The 20,882-nt window shown below is 45.8% G+C and overlaps 1 long non-coding RNA gene across 1 annotated transcript in view; it reads left to right on the top strand.

Moving 5' to 3' along the window:
• Window positions 1-13,273: 13,273 nt before the first annotated feature.
• LOC108283520 overlaps window positions 13,274-20,882 on the top strand; it is a 19,446-nt gene continuing 11,837 nt past the window's right edge. Inside the window, exon 1 of the long non-coding RNA XR_001816872.2 lies at window positions 13,274-13,454. This is a non-coding gene — a long non-coding RNA (uncharacterized LOC108283520). The remainder of the gene's footprint in view (window positions 13,455-20,882) is intronic.

Consider the following 20,882-nt stretch of genomic DNA (forward strand, 5'->3'; position numbering starts at 1 on the left):
CAACGCTGCAGCCTGAATACGATAAAAATGGATCGAGGTCTGCGGGTATTTGTCGGCTGCTAGCCATCACGGGTTTGGGACATCATTGGTGGGATTACTGAGTTTGTCCTTTGGGTGGGTATTTCATGGTGAGTGGTGTGCACATTTCCTGTAGTTTTCCTTTTTGGCTTCTTTCTGGACTTGTTTCCTGAATCCGCATGAAAGCGATCTGAGATGAGCTTCCAAAATCAGAGCCTTGGCTTTGTCTGCTAACAAGTGGAGGTGGCCGGGGGTGGTGTGGTGGAGAAGGTGTGTGACTATCTGTGGAAGGGGCTGGATGGTTTCAGGCGAAAACGATGGCTTCCAGTCCAGATTTGGGGTAGGATGACTCCGGAAGCCTTCTGTTTCTTCCAGCTCCTCCTGTGCAGCCTCTAAAACGCAGGTCAACCCCAGGAGTGTCTGTGGGTCCCGGATTGACACAGGGACTTGGTGACGGTGGGAGCAAGTCCCCAGGCATCTGTCAGACCGCCTTAGACGGCAGCCTCATCCTTGGGCAGGACAGCATGCTCTTGAGAAAAACATTCTGCTCAGAAAGCTTGTCTGAACACAAAGATTGCCACTTTAAAATCCGAAGAACACCAGAGGAGGTGATGAAGACCTCTGGAGTTAAGGCGGGTTCCCTGACTCAGGGTAACTGCACAAAAGTGTAGATCCCAGGGTGAAAATTATATGAACAAAGAATTAGTAATAAAGCTGAATAAACGTAATGAGATGTGAAAGAGATCATGGTGGGTGCCTTCCCCCCTGTCTTTTGTAATTAGCCCTTGAAAGAAATGGAAATCCTGGCAAAATACCTTTTTAGTCTCTGGCTTCAAATTGTAAATGAAAATGATTTGTTTTGGGGTGAGAGAATTGCCAGGAATGGAGCAGGATTTCTACCTGACATCCAGAAGGATACCCAAAAGGTGAGAGCTGGAACATCTGCCCCAAATGAGTCAGTTGACAGATAGGGAAACTGAGGCATACCGCTCCTAGGACTGAGGCCCTGCCTGGCCTTGCAGTGAGTTTGAAGAGACTGCGTATTATGACTTTCAACCCAAAGCTTCCCATGGGCTTGGCTCTGGTTTGGGTATATTTTGTTTGGAAAGCACAATGTCTTTTGTTGTTTGCTTTTCCTTTTTTTCTTTGTCTTTGTCTTTTTTTTTTTTTTTAAATGGAGGACAAATATAAAGTTGGGCAAGTTCCATAGCAATCCAGTTCTGGATTCTCTTGAAAAATCAGAATATCTAGCAACACAGGGCTCCCATCTTGCACGGCAGCATCTAGCCCGTGTGAAGTCCCCGCTGCCTGCTTTGGGTGAGATTCTCCCTCACTTGTTCACCTTCTGCCTCAGAAGCATTTGAGCTTGTCAGCCCTGTTCTAGAACGCACTGTGGTGTGTGTGCGACTAGACAGCTTTCCTGCTTGTGAATTTAGCACAGTGGTGAATATCAGAGGCACACTTCCCTCAGAGCTACTCTTTCCTTCTTTCTATGGAGCATAGGCTATGATTAGTAAATATGAGCTGATTGGCACCCTACGACCTCTAACACCCTATGTTAGCGATGTGTATGCCTGTGTGATGCAAACTCTCTGGAAGAAATAAAAACCAAGCCACCTACACATTTCAAAATAGCCAGATGTTTACATTCACACTTCCTGAAGATTTAAAGCCATAAACATTCGCTGAGCTCCTGGCTCGAGGTTTAGGCAGGAGAGAACAGCTTCTCTCAAGGAGCTCACAGTCTAATGGGAGAAAACATAGATGCGTTAATTACCTAAGATGTAAACTCAGGGCTTGTTCACTGAGGTCCTGCTGTGTCCTAGCCCCTGCTACTACCTTTTAAGTTACTAGGCAGGAAACTACCCATAAAAGACAGAACATGATGAAAAAGGCTATATTTATGTGCTGAGGGGTTTAAGTCTGGATTACAGAAATTAACATCTGAGTTACTAATTTAACAGCTATTTATCAGCTATGAGTGAGACATGGTACAAGGGCTAACACTGTAATGGTGAACAAACTAGACATTGATCAAACAGCTGCACAGACAAATAATTCCAACTCACAAGTGCTATGAAGGAACAGTATACAGTGATATAAGTCCATATAACAGAGAATCTGACCAAATCTAGGGAAGATCAAAGGCTTCTCTGAAGAAGACATTTGGTCTGAAGGTTGGATAAAGAATAGAGAACACGAGAGCTTTCTACACAGAGGAATCAGGATGTTCAAAGGCCCTGGGGCAGGAGAAAATCTGTCATACCCAGAGAACTCAAAGAAGGCCAGTGTAAGCTGGGACAGGGAGCATGGAAGGAAGTGGTGTGGGGAGAGGAGCTGCAGAGATAGACTGGTGGATGCCAGACCGAACAGGACTCTAAGGTCCAGGGTAAAACATTTCGACTTTGTCCTCAGAGGAATGGAACACAGGAAGGGTTCTGAGATGTATATGTGTGTGTGTGTGTGTGTGTGTGTACACGTGGTGACACAAACAGATCTGTCTTTTAAAAGAAGTATTTATCCTAAGTCAGATTTCCAAGAAATCAGATGCTGAGCCTCAGAGATTTGTGTAGAGTGTTCCCTGGGGAATGCTTTTAGGAGCAACAGCTGTGAAGAGTAAGGAAAACATGATTGGGCATAAGGAGAAGTTGCACCATCATAAAGTTGCAGAAGAGGACTCGGCAAATTCTACGGTGCCTGTTGGAGCTAGCATGACTCTGCAGAAATGTTCTGCCATGGAGTTTGGGGCCTTAAACCACTAGACCTCCACTGTACCAACCAGTCATTGGATGTGGACCTTCCCTGGGGAGGAGATGTGATCTTGAATAAGGCCATTCTCTTCAGCTAAGGCCGGTTTTCCAGGAGGAACTAACTCAGTTAAGAGCTGTCAGCCACCAAGACTCACAGGAGCTGTAATGGGTGGCCGTCTGCCCCTTGCATGATGTAGAGCTACTTGCTTCATGTAATAAGTTTTATAAGCAGATTTCCCAGGATCTTCGTTGGTCTTTTTTCCAGGGGAGACTTATAAAAGGGGAGAGTCACTGGGACAAACCACAATCTCACACCTCCAGCTGGTCCTTGGGACACATCTATTACTCATCATCTCTGTCCTTTGTCCCACCGAGCCATTTGCTACTGCCCACGATTCTCTATATATTCTTATGTCATTATTTGCTCCTTATCCTTGCCTGGCACTTCTATTGGTCTGAGCTGCTCACCTGCTGCAGAGACCAAGCCCTCATCTCTAAAGGGTATGGCCCCCGGGTTGCCACACCCTTCTCGACATAGCTGTTGCCATTGTTCTGTTTTCATGATAGGGCCTTGGTGACAAAGGGTGCCGTAGTGAATCAGCTGGCTGCCTCCATTATGTAACAATGACTCTATCTTCTCCTTTCCTTTCTTGCTAGACTCTCAGCATAAGAATCCTAAGTGAACAGGTGACAGCTGTCACTAAACATATAATGGGACTCTTGCCAAGTTCTCCACTGAAAGAGGCCTTGTCTGGGACTCAGAACCTCTAGATACAGAAAGCCTGGAGTTACTAGGATGCCAGGCACTAATTCTGTAAATGGATCAGTGGGAAGGATGGAAAACAGGGCCACTCCCGCTTCTACCCTTTGGAGCCTGACTTCATGTACTGCACCTGTTGGGGATGCACGAACATACAATTTTCCTTGCCTTGGAGTTTACACTGAGTCCTGGAGAAGAATTTCCTATTCTTCCAGGACATCAACTCCAAGTTGGTGCTTGAGTTGAATCTCCAAAGGGCCATTCCATTGCCCTACCCTATTGGCAGTTTCCTTTGTGTTGTAAGTGACAGAGCCAGTGTGTCTCATGGTCATATTTCCACTCTCACACCTTCCCTTGCTACAATGCAACATAGTGTGGGGTCTAGTCGTGCTGTAAACTCTTGGATAGTAATGCTAGCTAAGACTTGTGGCCAGGAAAGGGAAACTCAAATCCAGAGGATGTGAATTCCTATCCATTTGAATCCATACCTTTTCCAAGGTGGAAGGGATCCAATATAATGGAGTTGCCCCCAGGTGGATGGTTAGCCTTCTTTTGGTAAGAAGTCACATTAGGGCTTAACACATTGGTCTCTGTTGCTGGTGAGTTAGATATTTGGTAGTGCTAGGAGCTAGATAAGACTTAGGGAATAGGGATTCATGGTACTGGGCCCATGCCTAATGTTTATGTTATCATGTCTTTGCTGCATTCATGGGGCCATTGGCCCGATGGCCACTGACAGAGGCTGGCCCATATCAACGGGTCAAGTCATTCTTTCTACTTGAGTGTTTACTGCTTCTTCCATGATGAATGCTCCTTAATGGGCATTATTATGTAATGAAAGGACCGTCCCACTTGTGCCTTCTTGTAGACCCTCTCATAATCCTCTCCTTCCCAGGTCCCTTGGTCTTCAGACTTCCAACCGTTCTTTTCCAGTGCTCTTGACCAACCAGCTGAGCCATTTGCTACTTGCCCATGACTCAGCATGTGTTCTCATGTCAGGCTACCTATTTTTTCATACAGAGTAAATTATCAGATTCACCACCCGAAGTTCAGCTATGGGGAGGATTTTTTCCCTAACTACTGTCTTTCAAAGCCATGACTATGTGAGACTGTTTAGCCTAGCAGGGGTCTGTTTGCAGCTTGTATTCACATACTGAGCTGAGAACCAAGATTAGCCTTTTTCCTTCTCTGCCGGCTGATTCGAAGGGTCCCCATGGTCCTGCAGGTGTTAGCTGAGGAAGGAAGTGCTGCTGCTTCAGCAGTGGGTGTCACAGGGGTCTGGGTTACCAGCTCATGCAGCTTACCTGTGCCCTGTGGTCCTGTTCATGCCCTGTGGTCCTGTTCTAGATAAAATTCTTCCATATTACAGTGGATAAGTTCTGGATCTACCTGACCTTATGCCTTGGTGGCTCTGACAAAAACCAGTTCATGATGGGAAGCTCTTACTGGGTGGTAACTGGGCATTCCGTGGGCAGGAAATCGGTCTCTACCAGGGCCCATAAGTAAATCATGAGTTGTTGTTGTTTTGCTTATTTTTGTATTGTGCATAATTTCTTAATGCGTAAATTCTGTATGGTTGCTTCCCACCTTAGTGTCTCTGTGTCTGCTGGGTCATGAGGAGTTCCCCAGATCCTGGTCCACTTGCAGAGACCTCTTCTGATTGGTGCCCCTTTCAATGGAAGACATTCTTGTCACTCAGAACACGGACAGTACCAATATTCTGAAATGTGAGATAGCTGCCTCCAGAACTCACGGGGGTGCAGCTGACAGAGTGAAATGTGAGATGCAATGTGAAATGTGAGGTATTCTTCCCTTCGGAAGGGATGTCCTGGTATGTCTTTTTTTTTGTTTTTCTTTTTTGAGGCAGAGTCTCTCTCTATCACCCAGGCTGGAGTGCAGTGGTGTGATATTGGCTCACTGCAGCCTCCACCTCCCAGGTTCAAGCAATTCTCATGCCTCAGCCTCTTGACTATCTGGGATTACAGGCTCTATGTCATACCTGGCTAATTTTGTTGTTGTTGTTGAGATGGGGTTTCAGCGTGCTGGTCAGGCTGGTCTCAAACTCCTGGCCTCGAATAATCTGCCCACCTTGGCCTCCCATAGTGCTGGGGTTACAGGCATGAGGCACCCCACTGGTCTCTGGTATGTCTTTGACCATTGGACCCTCAAAAATTTTATTGACTTGGTGGGTCTCTGAAATTTCTTAGGGCTTCTCTCCCACCCTCGGGAGGCCATGTATCTCATCAAGGTTGTCTACTTCCAACCTTCATGATCTATTTTGTTTCTGTAGGAATCAGACCGGTGAATTAATGGGGTATGATGGGACCTCCCACCCTTCAATCATATACATATTTTCTATGCTAGATGGTGTAGGAGCGACTTGAGAGGCTTCCACTTGACCTGCTGTGCCATGATGGTTCTTACCCAAAGGTCCAAGGAGCCATTCTGGAGATCTGCGAAGTTCTATGGGTGTCTATTTTGATGATACATTTTGGGGACTGGGAAATTGCCATGAGGAGGACTTTCTCAGAGCTGGGTCTGGGCCTGGATTCTATATTTTCCCCACCCTCTACATGTGTACACTTAGGCCATTTTGCTAGGAAGCAGAAGAGGGTGAGCATTGGGGGAGGAGTTGGAGATCTTGAATAGGAGAGGTTCAATTTGGGCCCCAGTCTGAGAAAGCTGCAGCAGGTTTGATAAAGTAGCCTTGGGTTTCCCAACATGGAAGATGTGCAGATGGTATTAAATAATATAGGGATATTATATTTATACATTAAATCATAGTGAGTTACAAGGTAGGACAATTATTCCTTTTCCAATTCAACATGTTTGAATATTTGCTGTGGTTCCAAAATGGACAGGCTGAGGCCTGTTGCATGGGAGTTGGGACAAAAATAAGTTTCCCATACAAATATGGCCTGGAAATTGATGGATTTTTATAGTATTGCCTTCCTCAACGTCTGAAGGTGGAATTATTCTGTTGTCCTGATTCAAGAAATGTAGAAGGACAGCTTTCTGCAGAGGAATTAATGGGCTTTGCCTGCAAGCATATTTCTCCAGCCCAGTCCCCACCTTAGATATGACGTTTCCACCTTCTTCGACTCAAGCAACACATGTGGCTGTGTGGGCTGTGCACGCAGGGGAGTCACTGGAATCTCACCAATCTAAAAAGGGGGAAACAGGGTGGCCCTAGTTTGCCTTCTTGTTCTGAAAAATTTAATTTGTAAATTTAAATTAAATTTTAACATTTAATTCTATGGAAGAACATACTTTCTAGGTTTGAAATTGAATACTGAACTCCCCTGGGTCAGAATTCCCCCTCTAAAACTTGACATGGCATCTTACGGTCGCTTCAGTTACTTTGCTCAGCTTAGGGTAAGACCAGCCTTCATGGAACTCATTTATATCGTGTTGGAGGTCAAAAGCAGAATACCCTTGGGATGTGGAATTTTCTGATAAACAATGTTGCCTTATGTGGGGGAAGAAATTGTAAGACTGTGTATCAGCTTTCCATTGCTGCTGTAACAAATTCCCACAAAGTCAGAGGCTGAAACAATATGTTTATCATCTTGCAGTTCTATTGGTTGAAATCCAACACAGGTCCCACTGGACTAAAATCAAACTGCCAGCAGGGCTTTGTTTCATTTGGAGGCTGTACTAGCCTGTTCTCACGCTGCTGATAAAGACATATCCAAGACTAGGTAATGGCGAGGGAGGCCACACAATCGTGGCGGAAGATTAAGGAAGAGCAAAGGGATATCTTACATGGTGGCAGGCAAGAGAGAAAACATGTGCAGGGGAACTGCCCTTTATAACACCATCAGATCTCCTGAGTCTTATTCACTATCAAGAGAACAACATGGGAAAGACCTGCTCCCATGGTTCAATTACTTCCCACTGGGGTCCTCTCATGGAAGCTACGTGGAAATCATTTGAGCTATAATTCAAGATTTGGGTGGGGACACAGCTAAACCATATCAGAGGCTCAAGGACAGAATTCATTTCCTTCCATTTTCCAGCTTCTAGGGGCCACCCTTGTGCCTTGACTCATAGTCTTTTGTCCACCTTTAAAGCTGACAATGTTGGATCACTCTGACACGTCCTATCTTTCACTCTGATCAAAGCCAGGAAGAATGCTTTTTTTTAAAGAATTTACATGGTAAGTTGGGGGCCTCTTGGATAATTCAGGGTAAACTCCCATCTCAAAGATTTACATCTTTAATCATAGCGGTGAAGTCCCTTTTGCTACGTGAGTTAACAGAGTCCTAGGACCAGGCTTAGGGTGTGAACATTTTGATGGATCCATTATTCTGCCTACCACAGACTGTAATACAACAAAGTTATAAGGAACCTTAGATTCTAATTTATGACCTCTCACTCATTTTCATTTTGGAGTTCCTTCCAAGGCACTCTTTTTATTTGTTTTTTGAGATGGAGTCTCGCTCTGTCACCCAGGCTGAAGTACAGTGATCTCGGCTCACTGCAACTTCTGAATCCCAGGTTTAAGCAATTCTCCTGCCTCAGCCTCCTGAGTAGCTGGGATTACAGGTGCCTGCCACCATGCCTGGCTAATTTTTGTATTTTTAATGGAGATGGGGTTTCGCCATGTTGATTGACCAGGCTGGTCTCGAACTCCTGACCTCAGATAATCCACCCCCCTTGGCCTCCTAAAGTGCTGGAAGGCCACCAGTGCAGTGAGCCGCTGCACCCAGCCACAAGGCATTCCTAATAGATGTGCATCCAGCCTCAGATATGTGGTAGGTATCAGTACCTAAAATTCTGGATAATGCCCAGGACAGAAATCTCTTGCTGAAGGCTCCAAAACCAGAATACGTCATAGGTAGGACTCTGATGCTGTCTCTTTCTTGTCCCAAATCCATGATCCTTGATTCCAGCATGCCTTAACTTTCCCCTAAATATGTGTCTGCAGGGAGTTTTGTTCCCAACCTTGGGTCCTGGGGGACTCTATGTGTCCCAGGTGCCTTAATAGAAATATCGGGGTTGATTTGAGACCCTGGATTGGTCTCATTAGTTATCTCATCACCTAGAAAATGCCTCTGAGATATTTCCTTTGGGCTGGTTAGTTTCAAACACGAAGGAGCTCATTGAATAGGAAACAGCTGAATGTTTCCAGTTTGGCATGTTCCCCCTGACTAGCCCAGGAACTGGGAGCTATGAGGACTCTGTCCCCAGGATCCCCTCCCTGCTGGCTCTACCAGTCTTGCTTGCCTTGCTCCTTTGGTGTGAGGACCATGATGCCTACTGCAAGCTGAGACAATTCTAGGTTGAGTGCTTGTGTATTTGCATAATGGTCAGGGCAGTGCAAGACTTCGCTTCAAGGAAAAATCTGTAATATAACTGGCCAAGCCTGGGAAAGCCTGCTGCAAACCTCTCTAATAAGGATCGAATCCCAGCGTGGCCGTCAAAACAGCTGGAAAAGCTGCAACCCCAGTCAAATGAAAAATTGGGCAAATATCTTGACACAGAAAAACTGCACATGTACCCTGGTAGAAATTATACTTTTATAGTTATTTTTACATCCAAACATTACTCTTTGAGTGCCGTCATATTTTATGAAAACTTTTATTAACATTTCAAAATGACCTTACCCTCATGGTGAGACTGTCAGTCCCAGGAGCCATAACCTATTTAAAACATTTTTATCTTTACAAACACAATAAAGTAAGCTGTCTTCAACAGATTTGTAGATCTCATTAGAGATACTTTTTAAGAAGGTAGTGTGTCTCTGGGGAAGATAATGACAGGTTGTAATCTTTGCATGCAAAGTTTTCAAACATGCACATTTTGCGCAAACGGATTATTTCATCTTTTTAGCTTTGTTGTCACCAGATCTGCTTTGTAATTGCTCTGATATTCAGTGGGGATGGTTAGGGCTCTGGCTGCCCTGAACGGGGCAAGACACCTTGGATGGGATGAAACTGGTGTTCCCCATATAGTAGTTCTCGACTCGGCTTGGCCATCGGAGGTGAGCTGAGGGCTTCAGTAGGACAGGAACACAGGAAATCTCATGCAGAGACCAGAGACAAATGACCCTTTCCTTTGACTAAAGCACGCTCCGTCTTCTAGGTTGTAAATGAGGCTTTTCCTTTGGGGAGTGACTAGCTTAGGTGGCAGTCGAGGTGGGTAATATTTCAGAACTGCTGCTCCAAAGGGCCAGTGTTCTAAAGACTTCCCTGCTTAAATGGTCTTTTTATGCAGCGAGATAATGCAGCTGGTGCATTGCTAAATCAGGCCTATTTTCTGAGGAATGGTTGCATTCAGGGCACTTCTAATTTGTCAGGAGAAATGCAGACCATCTCTCCAGGGGTCTGCTTAAGAGGACATCATTTCTGCACGAGCTCTGCCTTGGGTCAATGTGCCGCACGGCTGGCACACCAGCCCCTGTTGCTTCCACTCCCCCGGGGTTGCTCTGATTTATTAGGATTAAACAAGCCATGTCCTCCGCCCAACTCAATCCGCAGGGGGATCATCCCGTCTTCCTTCCCCTGCTCTCTCGCCCCTTTCTTCTAGAGCCAAAAGGCAGAAGAAGGGTCACTTTACAAATGTGCCCCCTGTCTTATGGGAAATGTTGCTGATGAAGTTTCACTCTGCTGGCCTGTGATGGCAATGTAGGGGTGCACAGGTGGTCCCAGAGGAGGCCAGGGTGCTGGGCAGGCAGGCTCTGGGAGTGGCGGGTGGCTGTCGTTCTGGTTTTCTGATTATGAGATGACAGTGAGACCACAGGGTTTTGGAATGCCAGAGATGAAGCCAAAGCCATTGGTAATTGACTGCTGTTACTTTCAGCCAGTGTCAGAACGGGGGATAAAGCCCAGGTGAGTCACACTGCTGAATGCCCCCAAGTGCTTATCTTACAACCATTTCAATTGCATTTCTGTTCGAGCCTCCCTTTTCTATGGATCTCACTTAATGAAGCTCAGCTCTGGCTTGGCCTCCATATTAAAGCTTTCTGATGGGTGTGGCTTTCTGGTAGTATTATTATTTACCTTATGAATCATATAAATATGATCTGGTTCCTATCTTGAGCCCATGATCTTCCACGTTACCTCATCATGGAGGGCCCTTGTTCCTGAGCCCCCCGGAGACCTCCTTCTGCAAAGTGCATGGACTCCACACCTGACTGCAGGGACAAGACCTGATTTTGTCCCTCAGCAATTTGTGACTGGAGCCAAGTTACTCATCTTCCCTGCGGGCTAATAATGGGCTCTACCTCTCAGGGCCATTGTGAAGACTGATCAAGTTAAACACACACAACACCAGGAATAGTGCTTGGTACATGGAAAGCCTGCAGGAAGCAGAAGCTTTGTTTCTGTTGTGAATTGCCTGGACTCCCTTCGGGGGAACTCTACTGACTGTTTTGTCTGGGTGACCGTGCCTTGCTCCCTGGCCTCTAGCAGGCCTCCCAGCCGGGCCATCAAAACCGCGGGAAAAGCTGCAACCCCAGTCAGCGTTTCCAGCTGGGACCCTAGGAGTTTTCTCACCACTTAGGCTATTTCACAGAAGCCCCTGTCCATGTGAGCCCGGCCACAGGAGCAGGTCCCATGAGGACTGTGGAGCTAGGACACAGGACGTAGGGCTTGTGAAGGCTTTGGCTCCCCTGAATTGAGAGCCACACCTGGCCGTGTCAAGCGTGCTTTCCTGAGAGGACCCGTCTGGCTGAGGAATGAGTTTGGAGTCATCCTGCCCAGCAGCTGTGTGAGCTGTTGGCCTTGGTACTGGGGGCAATTAAGGGTCTGGCTGCCTCAGATTCAGTGCTTGGTGTGCAGAGCAATGCAGCATTCCTAGAGGAAAGGCTGTGGCCTGATGTGCTCTGAGGATCATTTCTGCCTCAGTCCCTCCATTTGAATGATGCTTTTTTATCTCTTTTTTTTTTTTTTCTTAGAGTTGGGGTATCTCTCTCTTGCCCAGGCTGGAGTACAGTGGCATGATCATAGCTCACTGTAGCCTCCAACTCCTGGGCTCAAGCGATCCTCTTGCCTCAGCTTCCTAAGTAGCTGGGACTATAGGCATGTGCCACTGTGCCCGGCTAATTTTTAAACTTTTTTTTGTAGAGACGGGGTTCTGCCATGTTGCCCAGGCTGGTCTCTAACTCCTAGGCGTAAGCGATTCCCACCGCCTAGGCCTCCCAACGTGCTGGGATTATAGGTGTGAGTCACCGTGTCTGACCTCTTTACCTTTTCTTGAGTGTAAGTCCAACTCAAGTGGCTTCACAGTCCATCCACCATATGTTGTTGGCATATCCGACCTACACATGCATGTTGAGGGCCTGCTGTGTATACAAAGATATGGAAAGCCATGTACTCTCTTCCACTGTTTTTTTTTTAGATTGACGTCTGGCTAAGAACACAGATTTAGTCATATCTTTTCCTCTGGCTTTATTCATTCTGAGTAAGTAATGAATTTGGCTGAAGCTTCAGTCTTGTTAAAAAAGATTGTTCTAGCGGCCGAAGCCATGAGGCCCAATCTCTAGGTTAAGTTCATTGGGCATAATATTAGAAAAAAAATTAGCTTTTTGTCTGACACCTTTTACAATGGGAGAAGCTGGATTGAAAAGTTTTCAACTTGGCTGTGTAATCCAGCATCAGGAAAACTGCTGCCCTCTTCAACCCACGTACATTTTAATCTCCCACATACTGGATTCTGCTCCACAGATCAGCCCTAACGCTTACACAGGCACAGTGCGGTCAGGGATGGTGGTGTCACAGGTTGAAGACAAGAAAGACAGATGCGTGCCTGCAACCAGCTGTGAGAGCGCAGAGGCAATGATGATGGAACAGAAGGCAAGAGGCTGTCATCATTCACATCACAAGGACCAGAGACACCCTTCCTGGGAAGAGAGCTGACAAACCTTCCCTGGTGAGGGGTGAACATCCTTGGGAAGCCACAGAGAGCAAGGCACAGTTTTTCATTGATCACCACCGTCAAGATGCTGCCAGAATCGTGCTGTCTAGGAAACCATTTAAACTAGTGAGAAGAGGATACAGCATTTGACAACGGTTGTTTTGTTTCAAGACACACGCATTAAAAATACATCTGAAATCCGGGACACAAGGAATCCAAATAATGTTATTAAATTTCTTGTCGAAGAGGGTCTCCGGGGACAGCCGGCTCCGCTCTTTACAAAAAACACGCAGAACTCGACTTGCCTGAACAGTGTCTTTGTATCTCTTCTCTTTTCCCTCTCTCTTCCTGCTTTTTTCATTTTCCACTTTCCTGTTTCTCCCAAGGAGACAAACAAATCTCTAAAGGACTATTAAGTTGCAAATATATTGGAGCCAAAAATAGAAGATGGAGCCTTATAAACATTTTGCATATTTTGGTGTAATTTGTTGAAAATAGTGCAAAATATGCTCGCAGTTGGCATCTAGAATGCAAATATTAGGAATCCAGTCCCCTGATACATTATGGTTTTTCAGCAGTATAGTGTGGGCTCATCCAATTGCTATTATGTGACTTTGTAGTTTGTTGGAGTGTGAAAAATATCAGTGACTTGTTTGTACAGTATATTAGGGAGATACATGTCGCCAAGTGTTATTAGCTATTCTAGAGACCTCAAGGGACAAAAAAGCCCGGAGTGGAACTCAGGGAGAAACAGATGCATGTATTTTTAACGTGGTTGATGCCAGTTGCTTTTCTGAGCAGTTTCCTTAAAATAAAAACCAGGCCAGGGATCAAAGTGTGCAGGGGGTTTCCGTGTTCCAGAACACAGGGGTTAAGTGGAGAGACTTTCAATGGGGAGATCTGTAGTACGTGTTTGAGCTGATGGAACAGTCTCCCACCTAGGGCTTCAGTGAGCCTGAATGGTTTTACTGCTGACAGTAAATCTGTCTTTCCTTTCCCCTGACAGGTGAGAAGCTATCCTCTCTCGAATGGGGGCTCCCACTGTACATCTGGCACCCACTTCGCAGGTGAGCCTTTCCGCTCCTAAATGATGACTGGTAAGAAAAACAAGATGTCTTTCTTGGTTATAAATTTAACTCTTCTATGATTAGTCTGAGCAATTAGGACACCCCTGGGGTTCCGTCTAGGGCTGAGGCACAAGCTGGAAGTCTGATTAGCTCAGGTCTCTTGATGCTTGTTCCTGGTAGTAAATGCCTGGCACATATAGTATTGATTTTCATTTAGATATCTTAATGTTTCCAGACAATCCCGGCAGATGTGGGCTGAACTCAGATCTGCGGGAGCGCAGGTCTGCAATCTGCAAACATTTTTCTTGCCACTTTGTTTCATTTTTCCTAAACTTAACTGATTTGGAATCTGGAGATATAAATGAAAAATGCCGAGTCGGCCTATCAATCACGGCATGCACAAACATCGCCACTGCCCTTCCTAACATCCTATTACCACTGGGTAGTTGGCTAGTCAAACAGGAATAAAAATTACACTGCAAACATCATAAGTTAGGCTTGATTTGTTGAGCAAGTAGCCTGACAATTCGGTAAGAGTTATATACCTCAGCTTCGCTGAAAATCAGGCTTGTTATGGCTCTGGTACGTCTATAAAGATTGTTCATTTCATATAAAACAGCTACCTGCACTGAACGCCCTGAAAGGAAGAATGATGCCGGTTATAAATATAGAGGAAAATCTATTTGTCTGCCCCTTCATGCTGTTAGCAAGTCACACGGAGGGTGTTTCTCGGCAGCAGGGGGAGTTTTCTGCGGCCACCTTTCCCTCTGCCGGGCTGGCCTGGATTGAAGTGTATCATCGCTCTTTGTCATATGAGATAAAGCAGTGAAGTGTGACCAGTGCCACCGCCTTGCTCTCTGCCCACCAGGGGGACGCTAATGATATTGAAAAACTAGACGGCAGTGCATTTAAACCAAATGCGAGGGGAAGGCTGTCTGTTGGCCGGCTGGGCCGGATAACAGTTAACGTCAGAAAAGATAAATAGAAATTATTAGAATGGGTTTGGAAGGGATTTTTTATAGGGCAGGGTGGTATTCGTTTAAAGATACATTATTGGACTGTTATATCTGATTTCAAGCTGCTGGGTAATTAAAATGATTAACATCCCTTACTCATAGAGTTCAATTCATTAAAGTTTTAAGCACCCTTTGTGCTTGGAATGGGAGGATGGAGCATCCATGTTGACTCATGCCAGGAGTCACTCAATTCGGTCCTGTGTTTATTTTCCCTGGTTTTTCAAGCCCTGATTTCCGTTTCTAAGCTGGAGGAGCACACTGGGTAGAAAACTTCAGCCTTCAACACTCACCCTGTAGGATCCCTCATTCAAGGAGGAAAAATGGAAGGGAAATAGAGAAACCCAGAAAATTCTGCTAACCCAGTGGCTGGGACCCAGAAAATTCTGCTAAGGATGTCACCGAGGTTTTTCCCAGGGTGTCCCCCCAGTTGCTGGTACCTGGGGCACCTTCACTCTTTGGGGCTCAGCAGGCATGATCAGAACGTGTGTCTAGCCATCAGGTGTGCAGGGTCCACAGAGGGCTTAGGCAGAGCACCTGCATCTTGCAAACCTGCTGGAGCGTGTTGTGGACACAATTCTCATATGATTTCCATTAAAAGGCACTAAAAATATATTGTTCCTGTGCTATCTATTTTGGTTTTGCATTTTGACATATCCAGCACCATGTTGGTGAGTAAATGGAATATTTTGAAGAGCACACTCATTTGATGGCAGAATTAAAATGCTGTGCTCTTTAGGGTTCATGGTCTTTTACCAACTCACTCTCCAATGTTCAGGGACAGAGAAAGACATAACCTTGCTTTCTTGTTTTCTAGTCTCCTGCATAAACTCTAGTCACCAATAGCAGTGATCTATAAGGCTACTTGGGAGGCAAACTTATTCTTAAAGGCAAATATATGGCTTGGAATTTCTCACATTTGGCAGATTCTGGGGGAAGTGGACGCCAGCTCTACCTAGCTGTGTGACCTTGAGCAAGACGGATAACCTCTCTGAACCTCAGTATCCTTCTCTGTAGGCTGGAGATGGATATATCTTCATTATCAGGATAAGAGAGTGCTGTAAGGAAGTGCCTGGTGCAATGTTTGGCCCCGCATGGGTGCTTCATGCATAATAGTTGTTATTGTTAGCATCCATTATGATGTAAATAACAGTGTTACTATTTTGCACATAGTTGAGCATTGTAGACACTGAGAACCAATGGGAGGTGTGCAAAATGGAGCCAGGCGTTCCTAGCCGAGGGCCCCAGGAATGTGGCCCACATGGTAAACTGGCATTTTCTCTTGGTGGTGAAGTTATCCAGTCATCTCTTTACCTAGATCATGTGTCTTACGCTTCATTTAATTGATGTCCAAAAGCAGGGTTGTGAGGGGAGAGAGAGAGAGAGATAGAGAGAGAGAAGAGAGAGAGAGAAGAGAGAGAGAGAAGATGCTCATAAATATTGTTGCAAAAGTGGGTTTTGGGTCGGTGTTTAGGGAAACTGACCCAGTGATGAACGCCAGAGACTATGGGCGGGTCTTCCCCCATGTGGGGCGTCCCAGGCACAGTCTCTGGAACTCTGCAATTGCTTTGCTTTCCCTGGAGTAGTGGGGAGACCTGAGGCTACTGCGGGACCACGCACAACACCACTCCCTGCCCTTTTTCCTCTACTGTCACCCTGGTTAAAGAGGTGTCCCCCAGCTTGGTAGAAATACACACACTGCTGATGTTTTCATCCTTTTTTCAGGTGGAATGGCAGGACACACTGATTGTTCCTGGCCAGTCAAGGTAAATGCTTGTTTACCTGGCATAACAACACCCCCTCCATCTGCTAGGTGGCCTGGTTGGCACAGTAAATTATATGATCACCCCAAGTGGCAGGCATTTTAGACATTGCCCCAGGGGACTTGGAAACCCTACTTACACTTACAAACTGGGAGGAGTGACATCAAAGAGTCTGTTTCAGGGTTATCTGTGCGAAGCCAAGGCCATGACCAGCACATGTTCAAAGGACAGTAACAGTGATGCATTTGCTCCTAGGTATGAAATCTATGCTCATCATAAGGAAAAAAAAGGAACGCTACAGAAAATGTCACTTAAAATGTGTACAAGTGTTTACTTCTAGGAGAAAAAAAGCTCATTTTTAACTCTTGAGGCCTAGTTTATTGGTAAATTAAAAAAAAAATAAAGCCAAGTCTCACATCTATTTTATGACTTGTTGCTCAAGTTGTTCCAGTCTGAAATTCTTCAGAATGGCTTTGGTGAGTGTCAGATCAAAGTCTACATTTGTTACATCAGAAGAGCTGTTTCTACACGGACTTGGCAGTTGTCTAAAAGAATATCAGAAATTAAGAAGAATGGAGCATAAGTAAACAATGATTCTCTTTCACCCTTTGTTTGGAGAGAGTTGCTTTTTTTTTTTTTTTTTCTAATCAAAATCACAGTCTCACATGTTGTGTTTCCAAAGTCAGGTTTCCAAGCTGGGATGCAGTTGGGTGGAGGCGGTGTGGGCAGATTGGCCACGGGAATGCTCCCTTTCCCCTGCTTGGATGCCCCACATCCCTGACCACGTATTTCCACTGCCACAAGCTCACGTGATGTGGCCTCATCATGAAACAGAAGAGCTGAGGACCTTATCCAGCCTTATAGGGGCCATGCACGAACACCAGATGGAGGACTTCTTTCCTCTGTCCCTTTTATTTTATTTGTATGTTTGGAGACAGTTTCTCACTCTGTCGCCCAGGCTGAAGTGTCTATACCCAGTGCCTGACATGGCGGTGGGTATGCAGCCTGGGCTCAGGGAAGTTGTGTTGAGTGACGGAGCAGTCATGATATGACCTTAGTTTTTTTGTTATTTTAGAGGGAAAGGGTAGCCTGAGTCATCTTAACATTCTTCTTGGTAATCCCATTGATTGTGGGATTCTGGTGAAGTCATGGACAGATTCTTTGCAACTTGTGTGCCTGGCCCTTCAGGTAGGGTGGTCATACACACTGACTGGTCTGGGCCAGCCAAGGTAAATCCTTGTTTTCTTGGGATAACCACACCCCTCTCCATCTGCAAAGTATTCTAGTTGACCCAACAAATTATATGATTACCCCAGGTGGCAGGCAATCACAGCTCACTGTAAGCCTCAACCTCCCTGGATCAAGCTATCCTCCTGCCTCAGCCTCCCTGGTAACTGAGACTACAAGGCATATACCACTAGGCTTGGCTAATTTTTAGGTTTTTTTTGTTGTTGTTGTTGAGACAAGGATCTTGCTATGTTGCCCAGGCTGGTGTTAAACTCCTGGGCTCGAGTGATCCTTCCTCCTCGGCCTCCCAAAGCAGTTTGATTAGAGTGATGAGTGGCTGCACCAGGCCCTCTTTCCTCTCTTAAGATGTTCACTCTGACGTGAACACGGTCACTTTTATTCCAGGGCCCTGAGCTGTGTGTCTGGGCAGTGTGCTAGCGTGTACGCAGCTCTCAAGCTGTGCTTTGCTGCTTCTTAGCTGAGCTCACTCAGGCGCATCCCTTTGCTTTCTGTTCTCATTCTCTCACCTTCCGACGGGCACCACTAGGCCTGGACTGTGTGCGAGGTTTGTTACCAGAAGGGTGGGGAATGGTTTCCCATGATGCCATATGGGTTTGGGAACCCTTGCTGAACGTAGTAGCTGGTGAATGAGTGCTTACCAAATGAATGAACACATGGATTGAGGAGGAAATACAAGAATAACACAAGGCAGTGTCTGGTTGGTGGTGCTCCCTTGTGCTTGGTACAGATGCTGGAGCCTGGGTTGGCTCACCCATTCGGAATGCAACACAGCTGATGCCAGCTGCAGGACTTCATGTGAAGGGTCAGGGATACGTGTTGCAAAGAATCTGTTCATGGCTCCACCGGAATCCCCCAACCCCCAATCCCGCAGAATTCACAATCCCAGAAGATGACTCCGGCCACCCTTCTCCACCTCTAGAATAATAAGACACATGAGGAAGTCATATCATGACTGCTTTCTCACTCAGCGCAACTTTACCTAACTCAGGCTGCACAGCTCCTGCTATGCTAGACACTGGGGTACTGAAAGGCAGAACGTTGTGCCCACCCTCATGAGCTGGAGGGAAAGTTAAGATGCAAATGATTACCATGAACAATGCAAGTGGTAGAGTCTCTAGCTGATATCGTCCTTTGCCCATCAGCACTCACCCCTCTCCTTTCTCTACCCTGTTCTCAGCCCCTGGTGGCTGATGTGCATGAATTATATGTAGGGGCCTGGGCCACATGGCCTCTGGTTGGTTTCTGACAAAGGGGAACCCTGGCAAGAGCCTGGAGGGAGGCAGAGAGGGATTAAGCTGAGAGTATTTCATCTGCTGGGTCTCTCTCCCTCTGTGGTGGCCTTGGGGTAGTTGCTTCCTGGACCAAAAGTCTCTGCTGTTCTCAAAATAATGTGGGATTCTTTCCTTCCAGGCCCTGGAGGTTTCTCTCTTTCTGCTAGGTCCAGATAACAGACACTTAACACTTTGTAGTCCACCTCTTTGTGCATACACTCTCCCTGGATTATCCTCGGTGGGCTGCACCATCTGTCTGGTGCTGGGATCCTGATTGAGAGCAGGCCACCAGGGAGCTAGAGGTTCCTATGGGACATCTGAGGAAGGAGAGGACATGGGACGGGGTGAAGGAATCCTTCAAGGGCCAGCTGGCATTTGAACTGCCCATGGAAGGTTGATAAAGATTGTCAATGTGCAGTGAGGGGTGAAGAGGGAAAGGGCATTTCACTTGGACAAGGCAGTGTAGTGCTGGGTTGTGGGGCAAGGCCACAGTGAATGTGTTATAGCATTATATGGGTCAATTTCTTGCAAAACCAGAGGATAAATGCAAGTAATAGGGAATAGGAATGGAAGGTCATGCTGGCTTGCATTTTGGTAGAGGAGATAAGATACCTCTAAACGTACATTTAGCATGAAGTTTTCCATGGAAATATCCACGGGAATGTATATAGGTGAAAATCTGTGTCCTTACTGGAAATCAGGGAAGGTAGCCAGCTGCATCACAGCAATTCAACAACATTTCTGTGAAATATAGAGCTCAAAGCAGCAGACCAATGGTGTGCCTGTCCATGGCTGGCAGCACTCAAATGAACAATTTACCCGGAAAGAAGTTAAGTAGGAGCCCACTTAGAAGGGATGGGGGGCAATGGGGCTCTGTGGGGCTAATCCAGGTTCCCAGTAGTGCGGAGCATGAAGAGGAGCCTGGGTTTGAATCCCAGTCTGAGTACTTATTAGCCATGTGATTGGGCAAGTTATGTGTCCCCTAGGTATCTTAGTTTCATTGTCTGTAAAATGGGTTTAATGAGAATCCACGCCTAATAGGTTTGATGTGATGGCTGATTGAGGTGATCCTTTTAGAGGGTGTAGACTAGAACCTGATTCAGGGGAGAGAACTCAATGGATGCTGCTTGGGTTTGCTAATACCCGTGCCCCTAAGTCATGTGCTGACACCGAGAATCCCACCCTGTGTTCATTCCCAAATCCATGAGCTAGAGGATGCTTTCTTATAACTAAGATAAAAGAGATGAAAATGAATGAAAGAATAGGAAGGAGACAAGTTCAGGAGGCAAGTCCAGGAAATTCCAATCACACATGCTAGAAATTCCAGAAGGAAATAGCATAGGAGACCAGAAAACAAAACGTCTTTGAGCTCAGTAAAAACTTTAACTTTTAGATGAAAGCACACTGAGTACCTGAGAACCAGTCATAATGAATGAACAGCTCCCTGTGGAGATCGTGTGCCATGACATTTTTGAATTTCAAGAGTGGATAATACAAGTCAGGAAGTGGGGGCAGAAACTAAGTTGCTATCTGAATTTGCTTCTGTGATGCTAAATGACAGGAGTCCAGGCAGAAATGTTTATAGAGATTTGCAGAAAGATGATTGTTTCTCAATAACAGTACAGAAAGAGGTGGGTAGAAAAATCTAGAAGATGGGCATTTGTCCAGCTCTGTTCAGCAGCCATCATCATGAAAAAGGGCTTGTTCTAGATCAGACATAAAATAAGGGAATAGCCACCCAGTTTGCATCTACTTTGGGCAAACTACCTGTAAAAGACAATTGGGGAAATTTGGGTACAGTTTGGGCATTTAATGGTTGTATTAGTCCATTCCAATGCTGCTGATAAAGACACATCCAAGACTGGGTAATTTATTAAAAAAAAGAGGTCTAATGTACTCACAGTTCCATGTGGCTTGGGAAGTCTTACAATCATGACAGAATGCAAAGGCACATCTTACATGGCAGCAGGCAAGAAAGAATGGGAACCAAGTGAAAAAGGAAACCTTTCATAAAACCATCAGATCTCTTGAGACTTATTTACTACCACGAGAACAGTATGGGGGAAACCACCTCCAAGATTCCATTTTCTCCCACTGGGTCCCTCCCACAGTATGTGGGAATTATGGGAGCTA

The sequence above is a fragment of the Cebus imitator genome, unplaced genomic scaffold (assembly GCF_001604975.1).
Source record: "Cebus imitator isolate Cc_AM_T3 unplaced genomic scaffold, Cebus_imitator-1.0 Scaffold261, whole genome shotgun sequence".
Lineage (NCBI taxonomy): Eukaryota > Metazoa > Chordata > Mammalia > Primates > Cebidae > Cebus > Cebus imitator.